Raw genomic sequence first — 23,582 nt, forward strand, 5'->3', positions numbered from 1 at the left:
ATATTTTATTTTATTTATTTGGGGGTGGTAATTAGATTTATTTATTTATTTTAATGGAGATAATGGGGATTAAACCCAGGACCTCGTGCATGCTAAGTGAGCACTCTGCCACGGACCTATACCCTCCCCTCTTGAGGTTAATTCTTATAAGGTAGAAATTATTGTCTTTATAGATGAGGAAACTGAGGCTTGGAGATTAATATATCCAAAGTCGTAGAACTAAATCTTAATTCAAGCTCAGATCTGTCTGCCCAGGTCTCCATCATACCACGTTGGCATCTTTCCAGAACAAGCTGAAATCTTCCTCTGGTTGGTTTGTAAACAAGGTGCTCACGGCCTGCCTGGCGCTGGGTCCCCAGAGTTGATCCTCTTTTCTGAAGGCCAGCTCCTGTGATCAGGATCAGCCACCAGGGAGGGTAAGAAAAACAGTGTGAGGGAAACCTTGAGTACTGTTTCCCAGCATTAATTCTTATACCCTCCAAAAGGAGAATCTAAAAATGTCCCCAAAAATAGCAAAGGGGAAAAAGAGCCTTCCTGAACAAATTCAGAGGGGAAGGAACTTTATTGTTCTTGGTTTTATTTCCTCGCGAGCAGGGACAGGATGGCTTAAAAGCTTTGTAAATGGCACCCAAATGGTGGCGTCTGGGTGGTTGGTGCCGGTTCAGGCACTCAGGATATGGCAACCATGGGATGCTGAGTGAAGGGGCACAGACCTCCCTTCCATCTCCTGGGTCCTGAGATAACTCACATTCAGAGCGACAATGGTACTGTGTGGAGTACTCGGTGGAGATGTGGTACAGGACAGGTGATGCTCGGGAGCTTCTGGTTAGATGGGGATGGAAGGAGAGATGAAGGAAATGGAGGCACACACTGCAGCATTGGTTGTTCCCTATTGTGGAAATGCTCCTCTGCCCTCTCTTTTCCATCTGGATCCTTCTCATCTTTCGGATCTTAGTTTAAACATCCCCTCCTCAGAGATACCTTCTCAGATGGTCAGGTCTGAAGGCTGTCTCTCATAGTGCACTGTCCTTCCCCATCAGAGGTGCACTAGTCACGATTTGTAGTGGTTTACCTGCCTCCACACCAGACGCTTAGACCCATGAAGACGGGCACCACCAAGATGGCCTGTTTCTTCACCATGTTTTCCTGAGTGCCCAGCACATGGCAGAATGAATGGAGAAGTGGAGTGGTTAGAATAAAGGGGTGTTTATGCTTGAAGGGGTGAGCTCCATGGGAAATCTAAGTATATGGAAGGAAGGGAAGATCCAACTTTAAGCAGTTTTAGGAATAAGGACATTTATTACAGCATCTAACAAGAAATCTCAGGGCAGGAGCTTCCAGAATTGGCCTCACAGCTGGAGGCTGCCCTTGTAGACAGTAGGATTAAGAAAGGACATATCCACAGGGAACTGTATTCAATATCTTGTAATAACCTATAATGAAAAAGAATATGAAAAAGAATATATATGTATAATAGAATCACTATGCTGTACACCAGAAGCTAACACAACATTGTAAATCAACTATGCTTCAATTTAAAAAAAAGAAAGAACAAACCTTTTCACTAATTAAAGGTTGGAATTGCAATTGTTCCCTGATTCATTGATGTAATGGTAAAACTTCATAGTTCAGAAATGCTAGGCCACTCAGTAGACATCTGCTATGAGATCTGCCCCACCTCCCTGCAGCTGAGAGATTAGACCTGGGGGCCCTTTTTTTGGAAGATTAAGTTAAAGAGATTCCTGTGCAGAAACCACTAGGGAGGGTCACCTATAAATGGTTGGGTAGTGAGACTTGAGGCCTTGGCCTAAATTTTCTAGTTAGATTTCAGAAATTCCTCAATTATTCTATATAAACCTTGGTTTGCACATCTGGTTGCTAACTTGGCATCTCCACGAGGCTGTTTAATAGACCTCGTGAACTTGCATCCAAAACCAATTCTTGGTTATCCACACCCCTGCAAAATTGCTTCTTACCCAATCTTCTCCATATTAGGAAATAAACCGTCATTCACCTATAATCAAGCCAAAATCCTGGGGTCATATTTGTTTCATCTCTTTCCTTCACACATCTAATCCATCAGTAATTCATGTCAGCTCTGTCTCCAATATATATCCCAAGTCCAGGTGCTTCTCACAGTTTCTGCTGCTACTGGCCTAGTCCTTGAACGTGCCTCTCTTGGGCTGGACCACTGCAGTAGCCTATGGGTTTGTCTCCTTGCTGCTGTTCTATGTGGCAGCCGAGTCTTTTTGGTCATTTGAAATGTGAAAGGATCGTATCACTCCCTAACTTAAAGCTTCCAATGGCTTTTTGATGCCAAAATTCAATCATCCTCCATGGCCTACAGGACTCTATGTGATCTGCCCTTCGCCCGCCTCACTGACTTCTCAAAGGCTTTGTTCACTACTCTCAGCAACTGGCCAGGTCCTCAGGACCATCACAATTGTTCCTTCTGAAATACTTTCCCCAAGAATTCTGCAGGCTGGCTTTTTCTTAGTATTCAGCCTTAACTTAAATATGTCCTTCCCACAGAAGTCTTCTCTAACTCCTGATCAGGAATAGCCCACACCTCCAGTCTCTAACTTTTCACTGTGTCTTATTTTCTTCATAGCACTGGTCACTATTTGAAGTTATTTTATTTATTGGTTTACCTTTATTATCCGTCTTCACAACAGAATATATGTGCCACAAAAGCTCAGTTTGCTTATTGCTGTACACCCTGTACTGGGATAGTGTCCATGTTATAGGTACTCAGTAAATAGCTGTTGAACAAGGACAAGTTTTAAAGTCTCTGAATCTCATATTAAAAACCAACATTTTTTGTGAGAAGAAAAGCTAATCTTTTTTTAGGTCTTGGGAAGACGGAGACACTCTCGGGGACAGAGGGTACCAAAAATATAGATAGGACAGGCCTAAGACAATATGGTAATGGAGGAGCTTAAGAGCATGAAGTGTGGGCAAGGATGGGTGCATGGACAGGTGGTCCAGGGTTTGGTCTTGGTCCATCCATGATAAATTTAGAGACTGAAGATGCTAGAGTCAAGGAGAAGAAAGTCATTCAAAGGTCTGCTTGGGGTCTTGGATTTTTTTCAACCAGGTTAGAAATCTCAGGCAAGTTGTTCAGCCCCTCTGGCCTTAGTCTCTCAGAGCATTGGGCTGGGTGGTCACTAAGGCCTTGGCCAACCGTCACTGCTCCATGTTCATTCAGAAAGAACTGAACACCTACTGTGGCCCCAAAACTGTGCTGGATGCTGGGAATATAGCAAAGGACAAGGCCCAGTCCCTTCCTTCATGGAACTTCTAACATAGAAGACAGAGATTAGACAATAGTTACACAAATCAACATGTCATACAGATGGTTTTGGGAAGGGGAAGTGGAAGATGCAGTGAGAGTTTATAAACGAGTGCTTGTGCGGACTGTAAGGTCGGATAGACCTACTCCCAGAAAAGTTATATTTTCTCAATTGTAAAAATGTTCAAGCTTTGGGAGAGGGGACAGGGCAGCTCTGGGGAGAGTTTCCGGCTGAGTCCCTGACAGTGGGCTGTGCATTTGGGCAGATGTTTTCTCTGTTGCAGTGATGGATCCCGCAGTGTATGGCATGTGGGGTCCTCTTGGAGCCAGGAGGGTACACTCAGTGGGTCATCCCTTGGTTGAGGGTGAATGGGGAGAAGTTCACTGCAGTGTGAAGAGTGGTTTTCCTCTCTGCTGCAGATGGAGGTGGACCTTGGCGCTTTCTGCTCTTTATGCCGGCCCCTTGACCCCACCTGGGCCAAATCCCCACAGGCAGCAAACAGGAGTTGGTGGTGGAGGGACTGCTCATTCCTCCCTACTCAGTGTGTGGTGTGGTGGTAGGTACGACTCTTAGTACATACATTTGATCTTAAATCCTTCCTTACGCCCTCATCCTTTCAGGTGGAGGAAATAATCCCAGTCATTACTGGGCTGTCTCCTCCACGCTCCCCAACGGGTCCCAGGGGAGGCTGAGCACCCCCGAGCCCCAAAGAGCTGAGACTGCACGGACTTCAGGGGCTTCTCTCTGAGGCTGGAGAAAGTTCTCACCTCGAGGGGGAGGATATGGCTTGAGTGGTAGAGTGCATGCTTAGCAAACACAAGGTTCTGGGTTCAATCCCCAGTACCTCCTCTAAAAATAAACAAATAAGTAAACTTAATTACCTCCACCTCCCCTCCGATAGATAGATAGATAGATAGATAGATAGATAGATAGATAGATAGATAGATAGATAGATACATAAATAAGTGAAAGTTCTCACCTCTCTTCTCTCCTATGCTGCTTTCAAAGGTCCCTCCAGGACACCTGGCATCTCTGTGCTTTGACTTCTACAAAAGACAGAAAGAGATTCAGTTTTTAGCCTTTGTTGATTGCTGCCCAACCTTGAAGCAGGACTGTCTGCTTGGAGGGCTTGTGGAAATTCAGGAAAAAGGCATACAAACTAATACTTTAAAAAATTGTCCTGCCATAAAACTGGAGCTCTAATCAGGAGAAATTGTATCTGTCTGAGTCCTGACTTTACGTGGGTAAATCACCACCACTTTAAGCCTCATTCCTCATCTGTTACTTAGGGAAAATCATAGTAGAGACTCTTAAATGGATTTGTTATGAGAATTAAATATATGCATTGCAAGCAAAATACTTAGCACAGTATGTGGCACACGGCAAGTACTCAATACATTTTAGCTTTGATTTTAATAATATATATGATATTAGTTATGGTTATAAAATATACGGTTATTATTCCCAGCTTGGTGATCATATATATAAGGGTTTTATGGAAGGTGGTCTTCCCCGTGCTGCTAAGCCCTTCCCACCTTCCTGACTGTGAACAGGGCTTGGCCAGCAGTGTTTCTCATGCTCCTTGAAGAACAGGTGCAAGTCAGGTCACGACTTCTCCCATCAACCTTCTTGTCAAACTGTAAAGAATGATGGTCTGTTCTCGGAGGTTCCTACTTACTGTGTGGCAGCTTCCGAATTATACCTCTCTCGTTCAGACAGATTTTTTTTCTTCCTTCTACTCTTTCTTCCCTTCCAAAATACTGCAAGTAAATATCATTTATATTGATTTTTTTTTAAACCTGCCCTCTGGGGAGCCCATTTCCATCCCCTGAAAGTCTGGGAGGCCAGCCTCCAATGGTATTTTCCCAAAGGCTGAGTCAAATCTTCATTTGTTATGGAAATATTAAATCTTTTTGAAAAACAGCCTCAAGTCTTTGGGACAAACGCTGACACGGGCTGTGTGCACATGCGGAGGACTGAAGGGCAAAGCCCGGAGGAGAGCAAGGCTTCTATCTGTTAGCTTGGGCGGAGGGAATGAGCCCCAGAAAGAAGGAAAGGAGGAAAGAGGAGGGTCCCAGGCCTGAGGGGAGACACAGAGTCAGAGATCCATGAGATGAGGACCTAAGAAAAATAAAACAAGGCCAGATTGTCTGTGTAGTTTTCTGATTGTTCAAACTAAGAATATATTTGATATGAGGAAAAGTGTATGTAAGGAAAATGGCCTTAATGAGTTGATTGCATCTTTCCAAATTGAAAGCCAGACCCAGGAAATTTCATTCAGGACCTAGACACATAGTAAGGCTGATTTCTTTCTGACTTTGAGTCATTCTGAATAGCTTGGATTTTCTGCGTGTATTTTGTATATTTTTAAGAAACGAGAAAAACCATTGATCTTATGGGTTCTGCTGATACAGTGTTTGAGGACTAGTGTTTATTTAGTGCCTCATATGTGTTAAATATTTAGTAGAGGCTTTATAAATGTGTCTGAGTCAGCCCTGAAGACGATACTGTGTGGAAGTTTCTCCCTTCCTTCCTTCCTTCCTTCCTTCCTTCCTTCCTTCCTTCCTTCCTTCCTTCCTTCTTCCTTCCTTTCTTCCTTTCTTCCCTTTTTTCTTTCTTTCTTTCTTTCTTTCTTTCTTTCTTTCTTTCTTTCTTTCTTTCTTTCTTTCTTTCTTTCTTTCTTTCTTTCTTTCTTTCTTTCTTTCTTTCTTTCTTTCATGTATGTGCTTGAGCTGAAGTAGTGGAATGAGAAGTAAGCTTACTTTTTTGTAATTAACACCATGTTGGAAAGGGTTGCTAATGTTTAAACAAGGGAAATTCAAAGTGACTTTATAAATAGACGGTCAAAGGAAGTTTAATAGGAATAATTTTAAAACAATATAGCTTGGGAAAATAAAATCAACTCTAGCCATAGACTGTATTAGCTGGAACATAGGCAGTATTTTAAAAACTGTTTCTTAGAATGAACATGAACATGACACTTCAGTTCTGAGCTTGTTGTTTAACTGAAAAACCTAAAACCCACTGGAGGTTCTTAGACCAATAAGAAGTTTCTTCGGGGAGGCACCCAGTATGTTTCTTTTTTATGGATGTAGAAAATGAGGCTCGGAGAGGTTAGGTAGCTTGTCTAAAGTCATGTGACCTATAAGTACAGAAGCTGGGATTCAGACTGGGTCTGGGTCAGGCTTACTGTCCAGTCTAGTCCCCCTCTCCAATGTTGTACCTCCTCCTCCTGCTTCCATACTTCCTTTGTTCATGAAACTGATTCCTCAGGACCCCTCCCTTTTCCCAGGTACAGCTGCTCAAGGCACTAGGCCAGCGCATCCCAGGTGTACAACGAACATTTCTTCGCCTGACAGTCTCCCAGTAACATTGTTAATCCCTTGACCACATCATGATGTCTAACTTTAAAATTAAATTAGTCAACGTCTTTTTAGTTTTCATATTTATCAAAGTTTCACAGGCACGTAATTTGGAGAGTCAAATAGTTCTACGAGGGTTGCCGTTGACATGCTTGTGCTTCTGTCCTGATTTTTCAGCTTTAAGCATTGACTCTGGAATTCCCACTAGGAAAGGTGCGTTTTGCTCTTTCAGCCCCTGTTCTAGCCAGGCCCCCTCACATGCACACTCCTCTTCCAGTCCACATCCTTCCAAGATTGTCAAATGCGAATATAATTTATTCAAAACTCTGTGTTTACATTGTTAAAAAACCAAAATTTAACCCAGTAAATGTTAAAGATCTAGCTGGCTTTGTTCAACGATTCATGAATCAGGCACATCCAATCTAGCAGACAAAAAGGCATTCTGAGAGGTTGTGTAAAATGAAACACTTATAGGCAGAAGGGAGTAGAAACAGGAACCAGGAAGTCATACTAGGAAGGTTCCTTTCAGGGGTGGCGGGGGTCTGTCAGGCAATTCTTGATGGACTGGTTTCAGATTCCCTTTCTGGGAGAACCGAAACTGTAATTAAGTCTTGGTTTGGTGACATGGGGCTTAGCATAAGCAACTCCATTTGGGGCCTGTTGTCTTGTTTTTAACAACATTATGAAAATATAAATTATATTTTTAATGGAGCCCTTCGGTAGACTGTGATTACTTTTCCTTTCCTGGAGTTAGTAACTGTCTTCTTTTTTCATTTGCTTTGTTTCCTTGGTATTAAGCAATAATTAAAGTTCAGACTCTTTGCCAAAGATCTAAATCCCCTCCCCAGGTACTTGAATGATCAAGTCTTCTATCAAACTCAGCTTGGTTCAGGCCTCCCCCAGAGGGAGGTCTGCCCTGCAGTGGTCTGGGCGGGGCCTCCAGGCCCCGGGTCCTCCCGGGACCCCCTGCCGCGCCCTGGGGTTCCCTTCACTGCCCTGCTGGGCTGGAGTCCTGCTTCCTACATCCTGGTCTTCCTCTTTCTTGGTTTACTCTTGAATTTGTGAGGCCCTTACTTTCCAGTCACTTCATGAGAAAGGGGCCTGCAGCCATGCGTTTTTAATCTCAGCATCTCCAGCACTTGGCATCATAGTTGCTCCATAAATGTTTGTTAAACTGATGAAAGGATAAAAGAAGAAAGGAGGACAGGAAGACGTCAGCAGGGAAAAAGTTATCACACGTCTAAGTGAGAAAAGGGAAACAATAAATCCTGATAATCGGATGTTTAAATGACTGGCCTAAACGTTTCATTTATGATTTGCATAAGTAATAATGAAAGTTCACAGGACCAGCTGGATTTAGGGAACTCTTCTCATCTTTTCAAAAGCCAGTCTGGCACCGGCGAAAGCATATAGGCCGTGAATGAATTATCTAACCTTTTTGTGTCTCTGTTTTCTTGTCCATAAAAAATCGGGATGATTATACCTACGTAAACTGTTGTGTTGAGTGACAACTAATTGTTGCTGGGCACATTCACCAGTCATCTCATTAAAAGGACATGTAAATTAAATTAAATCAGACCTTTTGTATGCAAGACTACCTAGCTCGATGCCTAGCATTTGTAGCACTTGGTGAATGAAAATGGTTATTAAAAGCTTAGATTTGGGTTCAGATGTGGTGGTGAGATGCCCCTTCTAATCTTGGCTTTCACTGTGACTCACTGTGTGCCCTTCAGCAAGTCCCTCCCCATCTCTGAGCTTCAGTGCTTCCTTCAGTAAAGTGTGGATGGTGGCTCACCCCCACCCCACCTCTGTCATGCTATACTCTTGTTCTGTAAAACGTCCGTCCCGGAACTGGCTCCAGCCAGCTGCTGTGAGCACAGTTTGCAGATCGATGCTATCTCTGGCCCTGGCTCCCGCCTCCTCCAGGACTGGGGCTGTGGTGGGTGTCCTGAGGTTGACTAGAAAGAAGTAGTACCTTCTTCTGATGTGTAATGCCAGACAGATCCGGCCTTGGCTCCAGCCAACACCAGGGAAGTGGACTTCATCATAAAAGCCACCTTGTCAGTGTCAGTCTGGGGTGATTAATGACTCTTTAATCCCACAGCAGAATACCTGACAAAATAAGCTTGGGCCAAAAAGGCAGAACAAACCTAATTAGCCTGGTCGAGCCACTCACAAGGTGTGGGTTGCTAAGGATCCCAATGGCTTGGAAAGGAAGCCTCTCCCTTTAGGTCTGTGAAAGCGTCAAGTGGCCACAATGGGGAAGGGACTCCATTAAAAGGAGGGGGCCGGCCAATGAATAAACATGCAGGTTACCGTGTTGGTATTTCACTGAATGCCGTTCTGAAGTGGGGTGCTTGGGGCCTCGGAGGCCGGTGCCCCCGGTATTGTGCTGGGGGAGGGACTGGCCATTTGAAGTCAAGGTGAGGACATACTGGGGGCAGATGGAACCTGCTTTGTTTGTGAAAGAGTTTTTCTGCTATTTATGCTAATGAGTGGGAAACACTTCTCAAGCATTTCAGATGATTCTGTAATGAGGCCAGGCAGAATGTGCCAACATTGTTGGCCCGGGACGATTTTAAACTCCCACTCGCCACATTAGCAGCCCCTTTCTTTACATGAAGGCCCTTGGAGGGTGAAAGGGGACAATGAAGGAAGAGTGAAAACATCACAAAGAGACGCTTTTGTTTCGCGTTCCTTTGAACCCTCTCAAAAGCCCGGTTTCAAGGGGTGTGTTGGGCCTGCCTTTCAACGTTACTGAACCCAGAATCCCTGTTGTTTAGCAACATAGAAAGCTGACCTTAATTGACTCCACTTCTGAGCAGGCTTTGTAAATCACTCTGCCCCAGAGTGAAATTTCCTGATGGGGTCTGTATGTGATATAGACCATGTAGACACACGGTACCAGCATGCCAGTGAATACGCACGCCTTTGCGAGTGCCCAGTGATTTCCAGTTTACAGCCCACTTTACGTCGTTGTCCAGTTTAATTCTCACAAGCAACCTACCACCGGATGAGGAGTCGTTGCTCTTATTTTATAGAGAAGAGAACTGAGGCACAGAGAAGTTAGGTGACCTGCTCCGAATCCCACACTGAGTTAAAATCAGAGTTGTGAGCAGAACGGCGCTCTCCCTGGCTTCTTCCACTCTGGCACAGATATTCCTGGGATTGGAGAGCATGCATATGTGTGTGCCAGAGAGACATCTCCTGTGATGAGTTTCTCAAAAACATCATTTTTTGGAGAAAGAAGAGCATCACTAGATGATGGTGCCGTTTTGCATTCCTCCCCTAATTACTGGTCATGATAGCATTTCCTGGACCAGATTTCTCCTTTCCCTGTACCTTAGCTGTGCCCAGCTTATTTGTACCCCACTTTCCTTGCTCCTCCCCAAGTCACCCAGCTACAGACACGTGACTGTCCCGTAGTGCAGTACTGGACATCCCATCTTCCCTACGGGATGGCACTTTCCTGAGTCTTACCAGTTTTGTTAAGGGTGTTGTGAGGAAGGGGGTCCACACTGGAGCTCACCCAGAAGTTTGGCTACAGTTCAGGCCTGAGAAAAATGTGTACACTCTTAAAGCCACTGGACTAGTAATAATCAAAGTTGACTTTGGCTTCTGACTGGAGCCAGCTTCACTGGCATGTGACCTGTGCAGTTGGTACAGGACTCTGTGCTCAGAAGGGCCCTGTGCTTGGTTTTTTGCTCTGCTGCCATTGTGTTGACATGCTTAATAATTTTATCTTGGAGCTTCTGCTTTGTAAAGTGAAGTCCAAAGAGATGGTGGAGCAAGGGAGATGCAGGAAGCATGCTTGTCCACGGGGATTCCTTGCTCCCCATATTCACACAATACGCTCCATGCCCCAGGAGTCTGGAATCCCAGTGGCCCCACAATCAAGGGAGTTCGGTGACACTCAAAGCAAAGTAAGTGTGCTATGTCTGTAAGTGAGTAAGGGGGACGCCGGTGGCCCTGAGAGACCACACTTTCTGTTCCCAATCAGAATGGAACACATTCTGCAGAAAGAAGACAGCGATGTTCTAAGAGACATGACTGACCAGAGAATCCCATCGTATCTCTTTTTACTCATGGGACTTCCCCATAGTGGCCAAGCATTTACGCTGAAAATGACGACAGAAGGAGAGGGAGAGAGGGTGCTGCAGAGTTGCCTGTCCTTTCAGCAGCCTTCTCAGTAAGCCAGAGGCAGAGAGCTGCGGGAATGTGTGTGTATTTTGAAGTGAAATAGACAGCTGAGTTACTTTGGAGTGGCACTTCTGCTGTTCTAGTAAGAACAAAACACATGCACGCATGGGATACAAAGTCAAAATTCTTTCATTTCGGTGATTCTGCATAGGATTTAGAGGCTCTTCTGTTTGCATAAATCTGGAATTGTACAATCTACAGATAAACAGTAAAACTCATGCCAAAAATTTAAAAATTTAATTTTGCTCTACTTAGAATGACAGTAAACAGCAAGTCAAAACTACCGTGACAAGTTGAGAGCGAGCCCACAGAAGAAAGGAAAAGCTTTATATTTTAGAACCTCTAATGGCACCCTTTCCCCAACTTGTTGAACAAGGGGCTCTATACTTGCATTTTGCATTGGGTCCTTCAAATTATGTCGCCAGTTGTTTCCAACCAAAGACATACAGAAAGTGAATTTTAGGTGTTTTAAAAAATGTTCATGATATGATACTTTTATGTGGAATCTAAAAAAAAACATGATACAAATCTTATTTACAAACCAAAAATAGTCTCACAGACATAGAAAACCAACTATGGTTACCAAAGGGGAGAGAGAGATGAGGATAAATTAGGAGTCTGGGATTAACAGATACACAGTACTATATATAAAATAGATAAACAACAAGGACCTAAGGTATAGCACAGAGAACTATATTCAATTTCTTATAATAACATATAATGGAAAAGAATCTGAAAAAATATATATGTATATCTGAATCACTTTGCTGTACACCTGAAACTAACATTGTAAATCAACTACACTTCAATTAAAAAAATTTTTTTAAATGTTCTGTGATCACAGATCTCATGATTAACTCAAAAGGGCTGCTCTGTTAATGGTGCTGGGTGGGACTGTGGCATGTGCCGTGATGCTCTGTGGGCAGAGGGTGGTGTGGTGGGGGCCATGTGGATGTGCTCCCTATGTGAACATGGATAAGAGGTTCCTCCCAAGCTGTGTTCTTAATCTGCAAACTAGTGATAACATGTGCTTTGTACATTGGTCAGGGGTTCCAGTAAAAGAGTAGATACAAAGATATTCTGAACAATTTAAAGTGTTGTGCTCAAAAATCAGTTGCATTTCTTTACACTAACAACGAATCAACAGAAAAAGAAAGAAACAATCCCCTTTAAAATAGCACCCAAAGTAATAAAATACCTAGGAATAAATCTAACCAAGGTGGTGAAAGAATTATACACAGAAAACTACAAACCATTGATGAAGGAAATTAAAGTAGACTTTAAAAAATGGAAAGATATCCTATGCTCTTGGATTGGAAGAATCAATATTGTTAAAATGGTCACACTGCCCAAGGCAATCTACAGATTTAATGCAATCCCTATCAAATTACCCAGGACATATTTCACAGAACTAGAACAAATCATAATAAAATTTATATGGAACCATCAAAGACCTAGAACTGCCAAAGCATTACTGAAGAGAAAGAAAGAGGCTGGAGGAATAACTCTCCCAGACTTCAGACAATACTATAGAGCTACAGTCATCAAGACAGCATGGTATTGGTACAAAAACAGACATACAGACCAATGGAACAGAATAGAGAGCCCAGAAATGAACCCACAAACTTTTGGTCAACTAATCTTTGACAAAGGAGGCAAGAATATACAATGGAATAAAGACAGTCTCTTCAGAAAATGGTGTTGGGAAAACTGGACAGCAGCATGTAAAGCAATGAAGCTAGAACCCTCCCTTACACCATACATAAAAATCAACTCAAGATGGATCAAAGACTTAAACATAAGACAAGATACAATAAACCTCCTAGGAGAAAATATAGGCAAAACATTATCTGACATACATCTCAAAAATGTTCTCCTAGAACAGTCTACTCAAGCTGTAGAAATAAAAGCAAGAATAAACAAATGGGACCTAATGAAAATTACAAGCTTCTGTACAGCAAAGGAAACCATAAGTAAAACAAAAAGACAACTTACAGAATGGGAGAAAATTTTTGCAAATGAAACTGACAAAGGCTTGATCTCCAGAATATATAAGCAGCTCATATGACTTAATAAGAAAAAAACAAACAACCCAATCCAAAAATGGGCAAAAGACCTAAATAAGCAATTCTCCAAGAAAGACATACAAATGATCAATAAGCACATGAAAAAATGCTCAATATCACTAATTATCAGAGAAATGCAAATCAAAACTACAATGAGGTATCACCTCACACCAGTCAGAATGGCCATCATTCAAAAATCCACAAATGACAAATGCTGGAGAGGCTGTGGAGAAAAGGGAACCCTCCTGCACTGCTGGTGGGAATGCAGTTTGGTGCAGCCACTGTGGAAAACAGTATGGAGATTCCTCAAAAGACTAGGAATAGACTTACCGTAGGACCCAGGAACCCTGCTCCTGGGCATATATCCAGAAGGAACCCTACTTCAAAATGACACCTACACCCCAATGTTCATAGAAGCACTATTTACAAGAGCCAAGTCATGGAGACAGCCTAAATGTCCATCAACAGATGAGTGGATAAAGAAGAGGTGGTATATTTATACAATGGAATACTATTCAGCCATAAAAACCGACAACATAACGCCATTTGCAGCAACATGGATGCTCCTGGAGAATGTCATTCTAAGTGAAGTAAGCCAGAAAGAGAAAGAAAAATACCATATGAGATCGCTCATATGTGGAATCTAAAACAAACAAAGCATAAATACAAAACAGAAATAGACTCATAGACATAGAATACAAACTTGTGGTTGCCAGTGGGGTGGGAGGTGGGAAGGGATAGACTGGGATTTCAAAATTGTAGAATAGATAAACAAGATTATACTGTACAGCACAGGGAAATATATACAAGATCTTACGGTAGCTCACAGAGAAAAAAATGTGACAATGAATATATATATGTTCATGTATAACTGAAAAATTGTGCTCTACACTGGAATTTGACACAGCATTGTACAATGATTATAAATCAATAAAAAAATAAAGTGTTGTGCATGTATAAAGAACTTTATAATTTTCAATACTGTTTAAAAACTGCAAAGCAGGACCCATGAACACTGCTGTCTTTGTTCCCTCTGATCTGCAAATTAATTTTAAATGAAATCCAAATTCACCTTTTCTTTTACGCAAATTTGTTAATAACTGTTTGGAAGAGAGTATGGAACTTCAATATATTCACATCTTTTTTACCCCTTTGTGGTTAATACAATATACACTGATGTTTTTAAAGGCAAGAGTGGTTTGGCTGAGGCAAGAAAGTTTTACTCTATAGAAAAAAAGCAAAAAAACAAAATATAAAGTAGTTTTTACAGTATTCTGTGATTACACAGCTGTCAAAACTGTGTGTAGAAAAATGACAAGGAAATAAACCAAAAGTCCAACAATTAGATCAATAAACAACTTGGTACAAGAGGACAAATGAGCCCTAATCACATAGGGCCCTATAACATGGTCTACTGTTTTTATCACACAGTTTGGGTAACTCCTGGATTCAAATAAGTTTGTCCGAATGTAACAGCTGCTCACAGGCCAAGTCTGATTGATCAAACCACTGAGACCACAGCAAATATGCTAATCATATCCCTCCAGTACCAGCATAATGAATAGTTCTCTGCCATATAGTGAGGACTTTACCATAAATGGCAGACTGATAGAGAAGAATAATGGTTTTACCGGGCACGAAAACATTCTGCCCTTGCGTCCCAAGGTGACGCAGCAGATCCAAACTCTCAAATACTTGTTCCAAGTCCACACCAGCACAGCAGCTGACCGGTGAATTATGGTTTCATAGTTTATACCTCATTTTATTCTCCTTTTAGACCGCAAGCACTTTAAAGCCAGAGTCATCAAATTCATCTCTTTCTTCCCTGGCACGTGCCAGTGCACCTACAGGGCCTGGCACGTGGTAGGAGCTCAGAGATGTGAATTCAAGCATTTTGAGTTGACTTAAATGATGGTCAACACTCATTTTGCTGAGATAGCTATTCTTATTCATGAAGGACCCCAGGCTGGCCCAGATCAGTCCTGGTGGATGCCTCCTGCCCACCCGAGTGGGAGAAACAGGGGTACAACTTGTACTTTCCAGGGAAGATGTACAAACCAGAAACTGTCAAGTCCCAGAAATTCTTCCGTGTCTTGACTAAGACCACACTGTATGGCCTCAGGCTATCCTTGCTTTGCAGCCCTGTTTGAAATATACCCTTTGGTATATATGGAATATAATACCCTTTGACCCAGCAATGAAAACTTGTGCAAGGCTGTGAGTAGCAGCTGCATTAATAGCAGCCTCAAACTGGAAACTCTCCAATGTTCATCAGCAGGAGAATGGGCAAACAAAATGTGTTGTAGCCTTACTAGGAAATACTACTCAGCAATAAAAAGGAGCAAACGCTATGGGTGGATCTTAAATGCATGTCAAGTGGAAGAAGCCAGCCACAAGAGTCCATACTGTAGGATTCCATTTAAACGCAGTTCTAAACAGACACAACCAATCTAGAGGGATGGAAATCAGAACAGTGACTGCCTGGGGTGGGGGTGGGGTGGTTTGACTAGAAAAAGGGCAGAAGGAACCTCTCTCTGGGGTGATGAATGTATTCTCCATCCTGACTGGGCTGGTGCTTACATAGGTTCCATTTGTCAAAACTCATTGAACTGTACACTTAAAAATCTGCACATTGTATTGTTTGCTAAATTAACCTTCAATTACCCCCTCCCCCCACTTGAGTATTTGGGGCTGAAGCCTTTCCATGGCTGGCTGTCCCCAGGCTCAGATACTGGCAGGGGAAGTCGTGATTCCTGCAGCTGTGGCCACACTGCAGATTTCCTCACATTTGAGGGGGCAGCCCCAGCACGTGGCCCATTTCTCATGCAGGCACTTTGCTGGCTCTTGGTGAATGCCTGTCTCTCCCGGGGCCCCTGGAAGATGCTCATCCTTCTTCCCTTTAGCAAATGTCTTCAGATCTCAAGTTTTCTCTGCGTTTTCTCTTCTCCAGGCTAATCCTCAGTTTTTCCATTCATGCTTCACTGAACATGGTTTCCAAATCCTTCCTCCCCAGCGTGTCCCTCCTCTGGATCCGGTCCAGCTGCCCAGGGCCCATTTAAACGATTCTCTGAATGCTCGTGCTGACAACTCGACTTCTACCTCCCAAGTGATTGCAGCGGGAGGAAGCAGGTTATGAGCCTTTGTCTGTATAACCCAACAGGTTAAATTTTTTTTAATGGGGGGGAAAAGAAATGAAAACGTGGCGGGTTTTTCACAAAGGCCCCTGTGAATGATTGACATACATTTAAGCAGACGACGTATTTGTGCGATGCCAGGGGGCTGATACATTAATAGATATAATTTGTAGGCTCCCAAGGAGAGGTTAAAGAGGAGAGCACAGATTCCTTTGAGCTGACTTGGTGCTTCCATGTCATCTGTCCCAGCCTTAATCAAGTTATCATATCAACCCAGTGTCTCCTGGACCCCAGCTCTCTGTCTGAATGAGGAAAAAATTTGCAGACAAATTTCTAGCAGCAGGAAGTTGGTGCTCTCCTGCGAGGCCGGATAAAAAGTACCTGTAACCTCTCCAGGCCTCCCTCCTGCTCCTGCTGGGAGTTCAGTTCAAGTGTTTCCCTTATTTGATTACGCCTCTCAGGCCTTGTCTGGTGTAGGTATCCAATTCGCTGCCGTGCCCACTGGCTCCCTACAAAGCAGAAAACATTAGAGTCACTCTTTTGTGAAATTATGGGGAAGCTGAGTGGGCCAAGCACTTGCGGTGTGTGTGTGTGTGTAGACACACAGATGTGTATAAAGAGAGGAATGCTGTTTGTTAGCAAATGTGGCAGTGATTTATATTCACTTCCTTTAGTCACAGAGCAACTGAGTGGCATCCCCAAATTCTCACCATAAAAAATAAAAGAGGTGAGAGAAAAAAAGAACACTCCTGCTAAGTGCTATATATCATTACTATTTTTTTTATTGTTTGCAAAACTTTATAACATGCATAATTTACAATCAATGGACCAAATTCTCCTTTTATGAATTTCTTTTCTTTGTGACGATATAATTCAAATTATAGTGCTATATATTATTTTATCATTAAAGTATGATGGTCTTTGTAACTGTTTTCACTCAAGACTATTGCTGGACCGATGTTGATGTGTTGGTAGATTTGTGCATATCCATCTCTCCTACACATTAATTTATGGGTGGACGAAAAGAGTGTAGGTGATATGTGTTGTAAGTAGATCCCTACTCTACGTTACCTTTTATTTATTTATTTTTCTACACTACCTTTTAAAAATTGGTTTTCTTTTTAAAAAGTCACACAATCACTGAGAAACAAACAACCCTCCCCCCCCAGCCCCCATCCACTGCTAAAACTTGGCAAGCTTTTGTATCCATTTCCGGAAATACCAACCTAATCAAAGGAAAATAATGGTAACACTTTTTAACTTCAGGTGCCCAAAACAGCTGAGAATCCGGCCTAAGAGAAGCATTTTCGGATCAGCCTGCAGCTTGGGACAGACGGGCCCTGGCGAGGAGCTGGTAGCGCTGAACACTCGGAGGGTGAAATTGGACTTGGCTGGCTAAGGTCAGTGCTGGGCTGGGAAAACGAGGAGTTAGCAACTACCCATTCATTCCTAAGGGAAAAAAAGGAAACACACCGTCCGAACTCAAGATGCCTATTGATTTATCCCCGTTAACAGGCGGGGCACTTGAGAAGCCAAGTCTTGGGGCTCGTTAGCGTCTTTATTGAGAGAAGACGGTCCCCGCGAGTTCCCACGGGGGCCGGGAGTCAGCGGGGCGCAGGGCGCAGGCTGGGAGAGGCGGCTTTTCTTAAAGGCCTTCACAAAGTCCGCTGGAATCTCAACGGTTAAAGAGAGCTCGCAGCACAAAGGGGCGCCCCGGCGGTAATGGAGAAATAAATTTGATTTTCTGAATTCTTTGGCAGCTGGTGACAAAGGGCCAGGTATGGCGCGCGGTGGGGGTGATCCGAGCCGAGGCGGCCGCCTGGCGGGGCGCACAAGCCCGGGGGCGGGGGGAGCACAAAGGCGGCGGCCGGCGTCACAAAGGCCGACCTGGGGCTCCACACTGCCCGCCCGCCCTGGGGGCCAGTAACTGTGAGCAGCGCGGGGCACAGACTGGCCTCCGCGGAGCCCCTAAACCGGCTCAGGCCACCCTGCTGCTGGCCCAGGTGCTCAGGGGCTGATTCCCCGGCCACCAACTGCATCCTGGAACTCCCAGGGCCTTCTGCTGGGGCCACAAGCTCTTTAAGTGCTTAATCGGTTCATCAAGAAATGTCCACAAACCCCTTGCCTAATTCAGCCTTTTGCTACGATTTGGGAGGATCGCCAGAAACTCCTTGAAATTTCCCCAGATTCCTCCCGGCTCAATGGACTGGGCCCTCCCTTGTCTTTATTTATCAAGTTCTCTTTGGTCTGAGTCATGTCTGTCTGTCCCATCTGTAAGTTTCTTGAAGGGCAGCGGTGGATGTTACTCTTCCTTTGGTGACAAAGCCGAAGTGGGAAATCCCCGGGGAAATGTAGCTGCCAGGCATCTAACGGCAGGAATGAATGCTTCATTCATTCATTCATTATTTCAAAAACATTTCCTGAGCGCTGCTCACTGGTCCCCCAGCACTGTACTGATCTCAGTTTCCCCCTCCTCTGTCTCCTGTCACATCTTGCTCCTGAGTCAGCTACAGAAGCAGCACCTCCCAAACTCTCCTGGAACAGAGCGTCTGGCTCCCCCAACCAGCCGAGAGAGCCCTGCTGGTAAAAGCACAGACTGGCTTCTCCTCAGACTTGAAGATGTGTGTGGGCCAGATTTCCTCCGCACCACTCTGAACGTTCCAAAAGCCACTACCTCAGATGCTAGACAGACTTTGGTCTTGTTCCATTCGCGTCCAAAAGGAGGCCGTCCATAAGGCTGATTTTATTTGTAGAGGATGTCAGGATTCCAGAAAGGCAGGCTCGGGAAGGAACAAAATGTGTTAAACATACAGCTTGCTGAGGCTCTTTCATACTCTTTCTGAGCAAATCGGTACCTAAAAAGAAGCCCCGTGCCTTTAGCTGCTATTAAAATCCAAGTGGCTATTTTTTTTTTAATTGTAGAAATGGGACTCCCCTGCTAGATTAATTCCTCCCCAGGCTGAATTCCTTTTGGCTGATTCCTCTACTTGACCCTTTCTCAGAACCAGCACTAGCAAGTAATAATACCAGAGCCTCTTGTTGTGTGCGTGTGCCCTTAGACTCTGTCTCAGAGGCATCCTCTTTCCTGCTGGACCCGTTTTATTTCAGGTTAATCCCTAATTAGATTCAGTGTAAGGCGGGACCTGTGTGTGTGTGAACGTGGGCCTGTGCATGTGAGTAAGGTGCTTGCAATCAGCAGCACAAAGGCTGAGAATGAGGCATGATTAAATGAGTGTCTAAATATAGAACAAGTACCCTAGGAGTTCTCGGAAGATAAATCCTTCTCACCCCAGGCCAGGGACAGCAGCTTGCCATGTGTCCGTCTGTGTCATAGTGGAGTAGTGTGAGGCTGATAGCAGAGGAATATAGTTATCATACTCTGGGAGGTCAGGTAAAGAAGGTTCCAACTGCTTCACTGTATTAGTTACCTATTACTACATAACAAATTACCACAAACTTAGTGGTGTAAAATAACACCCATTTGTTGTCCCACAGTTTCTGTGGGTTAGTTATGTGGGACAGCCTTGGCTGGGCCCCCTGTTTCAGGGGCTCTCACCAGGCTTTAATTCAGGAGTCAGCCGGGGCTGGGGTCGCATCTGCAGCGTGACTGGGGAGGCATCCACTTCCAAGCTCACAGGGTTGTGCACAGGATTCAGATCCTTGAGGGTTGTTGGACTGAGGTCCTTAGCTCCTTGAGGGCCATCAGCCAGAGGCCACCCTCACTTCCTTGCCCCATGGACCTCTCTATATGGCAGCTGACTCCATCAGAGCTAGCGAGGGAGACAGTACAGAGTCTGCTAGTAAGGTATCACCATCTTATGTAGTATAATCATGGGAGTGACATCCCACCATCTCTGCAGGATTCTGTTGGGCAGGAACAAGCCACAGGCCCCGCCCACACTTGAGTGGAAGGGATTACACAAGAGTGTGGATACCAGGAGGCATGGACCACAGGGGCCTCCTTAGAATCTGTCCACTACATTCATTTCAGCTGCAAATAAACCACGGCCCTAAGATGAGGATGTGCTCTGGTCATAGTCTCAGTGAGTTTGTCTAGTGGCTAGATGCTCATCCCGCTAGGATTTCTATTCTGTCTTGTGCACTTTTCTCTATAATACAGATTTAACATCTGTGAAGCCCCACGTTCTAGAAAGCAGGTGTGGTCTCTACACAGCAGTCTTTGCTGCCAGCTTAACACCTACTCCCCTGTCATCACTGTGGTCCCTCTCTAAGGAACTCAAGAACTGCAGTTTCTCTGGCCTCCACAAAATATTCCAAAACCAAAATGCTAGAAAGAATCCCCTTTCCAGATCAATTAAATGAGAAAATTTTGAGAATATCAGAGTTCCACCCTACTTCCACCCTACCCCAACTCCTTTTAACAGGTGAGAAAACTGAAGCCTAGAAAGAAGTCATTTATTCAAGCTCCCATGGACACAGTCGACATATATAAAGTATCAGAGAGAAGGTGCTGGCTTGAGCAAGCAACCATATGAGGAACTGGCCAGCAGGACAGCTGGAACCAGGATTCAGAGCACCCAGGGTGACTCCTGTCCCATCTCTCCACAGCAGCCAGCAGCCGCAGGTCCCCAGGCCCATCCAGGTCCAGAGACCAACAGGAAAACAATCAAATAACAGTCCAAATCCCAACAGGCCACGTTGCTTCTTGAGGGGGAAAAAAAATCTGCACATATTATAAATTCTGGACATGCAAAGGCTGCTTAAATAGCTGGTTCCCCAGGGACCACACATCACTGACAGCCAGAGCACAGTGTAATAGGACCCTCGCTTCATTCCTGTAATTTCAGCTGGATTACAGTTCCCACCACAAGCAGTGGAAGTTACATCTAATTTGACATGAAGAGAGAGAGAGAGAGAGACAGGGAGAGGGAGGTTGAGATTTTTTTTTCCGGGTCCAAGTCTTCGTCTCACCTCCTCTGTGCACTAGAGAGAAAAAGTAGTATCTTCTGACCTCTGGTCACTGCATTTGGCCAAACAGCCTCCCAGGAAGCTATGGACAAAATTTCCCTCCAACCTATACTCTTATCAGAGCGGCCCCTGGCTGCATTCTCCTTCCTTGGCCCTCAGAGGATAACAGGGGTGGGGCAGAGAGACAAATAAAACGGAGTATAATGAGTTCTTCGCCTATTCATCTTGAGTTTAGAAGCCCTGTGTTACCTCTTTGCTGGCTTCAGAGAGCTAAAATCACTCCCTTTGTTGGAGTAGTTCAGAGAACACAAAGAGGTAATAGCTCCTCGGACCAGCTCACTAAGTAGTTCTGATCCCACGCTACCTTTGGGTTTTATCTCCTGGGCCCAGATGGACTTTCTGAAGGTGCTTGTTTCCCGACAGAAAGCAAAATAGACTTCAGAAAAATAACCATCACATTGTTTGGGAAGAAATAAAGAGGGGACATTTATTTTAGCAAAAGATGGTCTCTCCTGGGGTGCATAACTAATTTGGTAGGAATGATTCTGTTTTAAATAGAATCCATGTAAGTGTTAGAATAACCTGGATTGATTTTCAGGGCCTTTTAGACTCTCGGACCTTACCGTTTTCTGAACGTGGACTGTCAGGGCTCCGTCCCTTTGCACATGCTGGTTGGTCTCTGCACCTGGAGTTGCTTCCACCTCTTCTTTCCTACAAACGTCTTACCCACCTGATAGGGTGCAGCTCCCTCCTCGGTAAAGCCTGCATGTGTCCTGGTTCCCCCCACTCCCCTCACTATGCACAGGTGGGGGCTTTCCTCTCTGGACGCTCGCAGCCCTTCTTCATAGCTCTGTCTGGATGCTGACAGCATTGGCCCTGGAGAGACTGATACAGCCTGAGAGGAAGGCTTTCGTCTTGTTCATTTTGTTTTCCTTTTTGTAGGACTTTTACACAGCTCACAGTGGCACATGTTTGATGGGTGGATGGACTGGTAAATTGCTCTGAGGCAAATTTCTTCGATTTGGTTATACTGAATCTTTGTTAGCAAATTGCCAGCTAGCACTACTGTGCATATAGAGCCAGAATTGAAATGATTCAAAGCTGCTATGTGCAGATATGAACTTTAAAGAAGACAAAGGCTTCCAGGTGGAAATACAGCACAAATGAGTTGGAAGCTTCTTGGATCAAAAGGAGATTAGGGCCCCCTATTCTCCCACATTCCTCATCGTTCTCTGCATTTCCTGAGCACTCAGTGGGTCCAGATGGTATGCTAGGGGCTTTACAGAGACAATCACAAAGTCCCTCTAAGGGCCTATGATGCTCATTTTACAGATGAGAAAACTGAGGCACAGAGATGAAGTAAGTTGCCCCGGGTCATCTACCTGGTGATGGAGGCAAGTGTTAGCCTGAGCTGTCGGACTCCAGCTCACAGCCTCTAAAGGATCACAGAAGCTTTGTCCCAGGTGTGCACTGGCTGTGACTGAGGGTTTATGGCACACTGGTTCCTGCTCCTGGTGCTTCGAGTACTCAGATGAAAGCGATCGGGTCTGCGACATTGAAGTTCTCTAAGGAGGGGTGGAGGTGGGAGCTCAGACAAGCACACAAGTTACTGCAATGCAGGATGAAAGGAAAATGCCATTAGGAAGCATGACGTGTTGTGGGAAGAGATTACCTGGGGGTTGGATCAGGAAAGGCATCTTGCAGGAGGTGAGTCTTGAAGGGTGGGGAGAATATCAACAGATCTGTGGGGAGAGATCCAGAGAGAGGCTATGGAGGAAAGAACTGGGTGAGGGGTACAGGGGGCAGTGGGGGAGGCCAGGTACCAGCCAAGGGAAAGGAGGCTGGGAGGTGAGGCGGGGCCAGCACGTGGTGGTTCCAGCTCTCTGCTCGGAGGATGCAGCCAATCTGGTAAGCATTGCCAGGGGCTGGGTTAAGTGAGCAAGGAGAACCTGCAGTCCAGATGGATGAAGTACAGCCTAGTGGGGCTGAAGCTTCAAGTACTAACTTAATGTCTCTGTTATGGGAGTTCCAAACTTGTCTCTCCTTTCTGAAGTTTCTGTCTTCATCATTGGTTTCTACAAGTCTCTGCTCTGGCTCCCACCTCCCCTGCTTTATCCCCCCGCCGCCATGACCTTCCCATTTTAGTTTGAGAGTTCCATGGGAATGTTTTAGTACCCTTCATAGATTTTCAGGTGGCTAATAACTTGCTGAGAGCCTCCCTGTTCCAGCTCTGTGATTACCCTTTCAGCTGTCCCTCGCCCCCAGTAGCACTCAGCCATGGAGCCCCACGTTTTAAATATCACACAAATGGTCCTTTGGGCCTTTCCCAGCTTACATAAACGTTATTAAAATCCCATTGTCTATAAAACGAGTAGAAACTCACTCATGAAGATCCACTTAATGACTTTAAAATGAAGCGCTGTTCAAACCTGTAAGATGTTCACGTTCATAAGGGTCTCAAGTCTACCGTTCCAGTGGCAGGTCATCCTCCGTCTCTGCCTGAGTGTGTCCAGGGTCATGTTTACCCTCCAGCGAGGAGCCCTGATGCCATTCTTCCTTCCCAGTGTCACTAGCTGGGACGGGTCCAAATCCACTGGA

The 23,582-nt window shown here is 44.6% G+C and overlaps 1 long non-coding RNA gene across 2 annotated transcripts in view; it reads left to right on the forward strand.

Annotated features, from left to right (window-relative positions):
• Positions 1–23,582, forward strand: part of LOC141577885 (uncharacterized) — a 146,545-nt gene that overhangs the window by 86,121 nt on the left and 36,842 nt on the right. Inside the window, exons 2-3 of one of the 2 annotated variants that reach the window (XR_012507434.1) lie at positions 15,935–16,050; positions 17,322–17,455. This is a non-coding gene — a long non-coding RNA (uncharacterized LOC141577885). The remainder of the gene's footprint in view (positions 1–15,934; positions 16,051–17,321; positions 17,456–23,582) is intronic. The other variant, XR_012507428.1, reaches the window with a different exon arrangement.

This window comes from Camelus bactrianus, chromosome 1, assembly GCF_048773025.1.
Source record: "Camelus bactrianus isolate YW-2024 breed Bactrian camel chromosome 1, ASM4877302v1, whole genome shotgun sequence".
NCBI classification, from domain to species: domain Eukaryota; kingdom Metazoa; phylum Chordata; class Mammalia; order Artiodactyla; family Camelidae; genus Camelus; species Camelus bactrianus.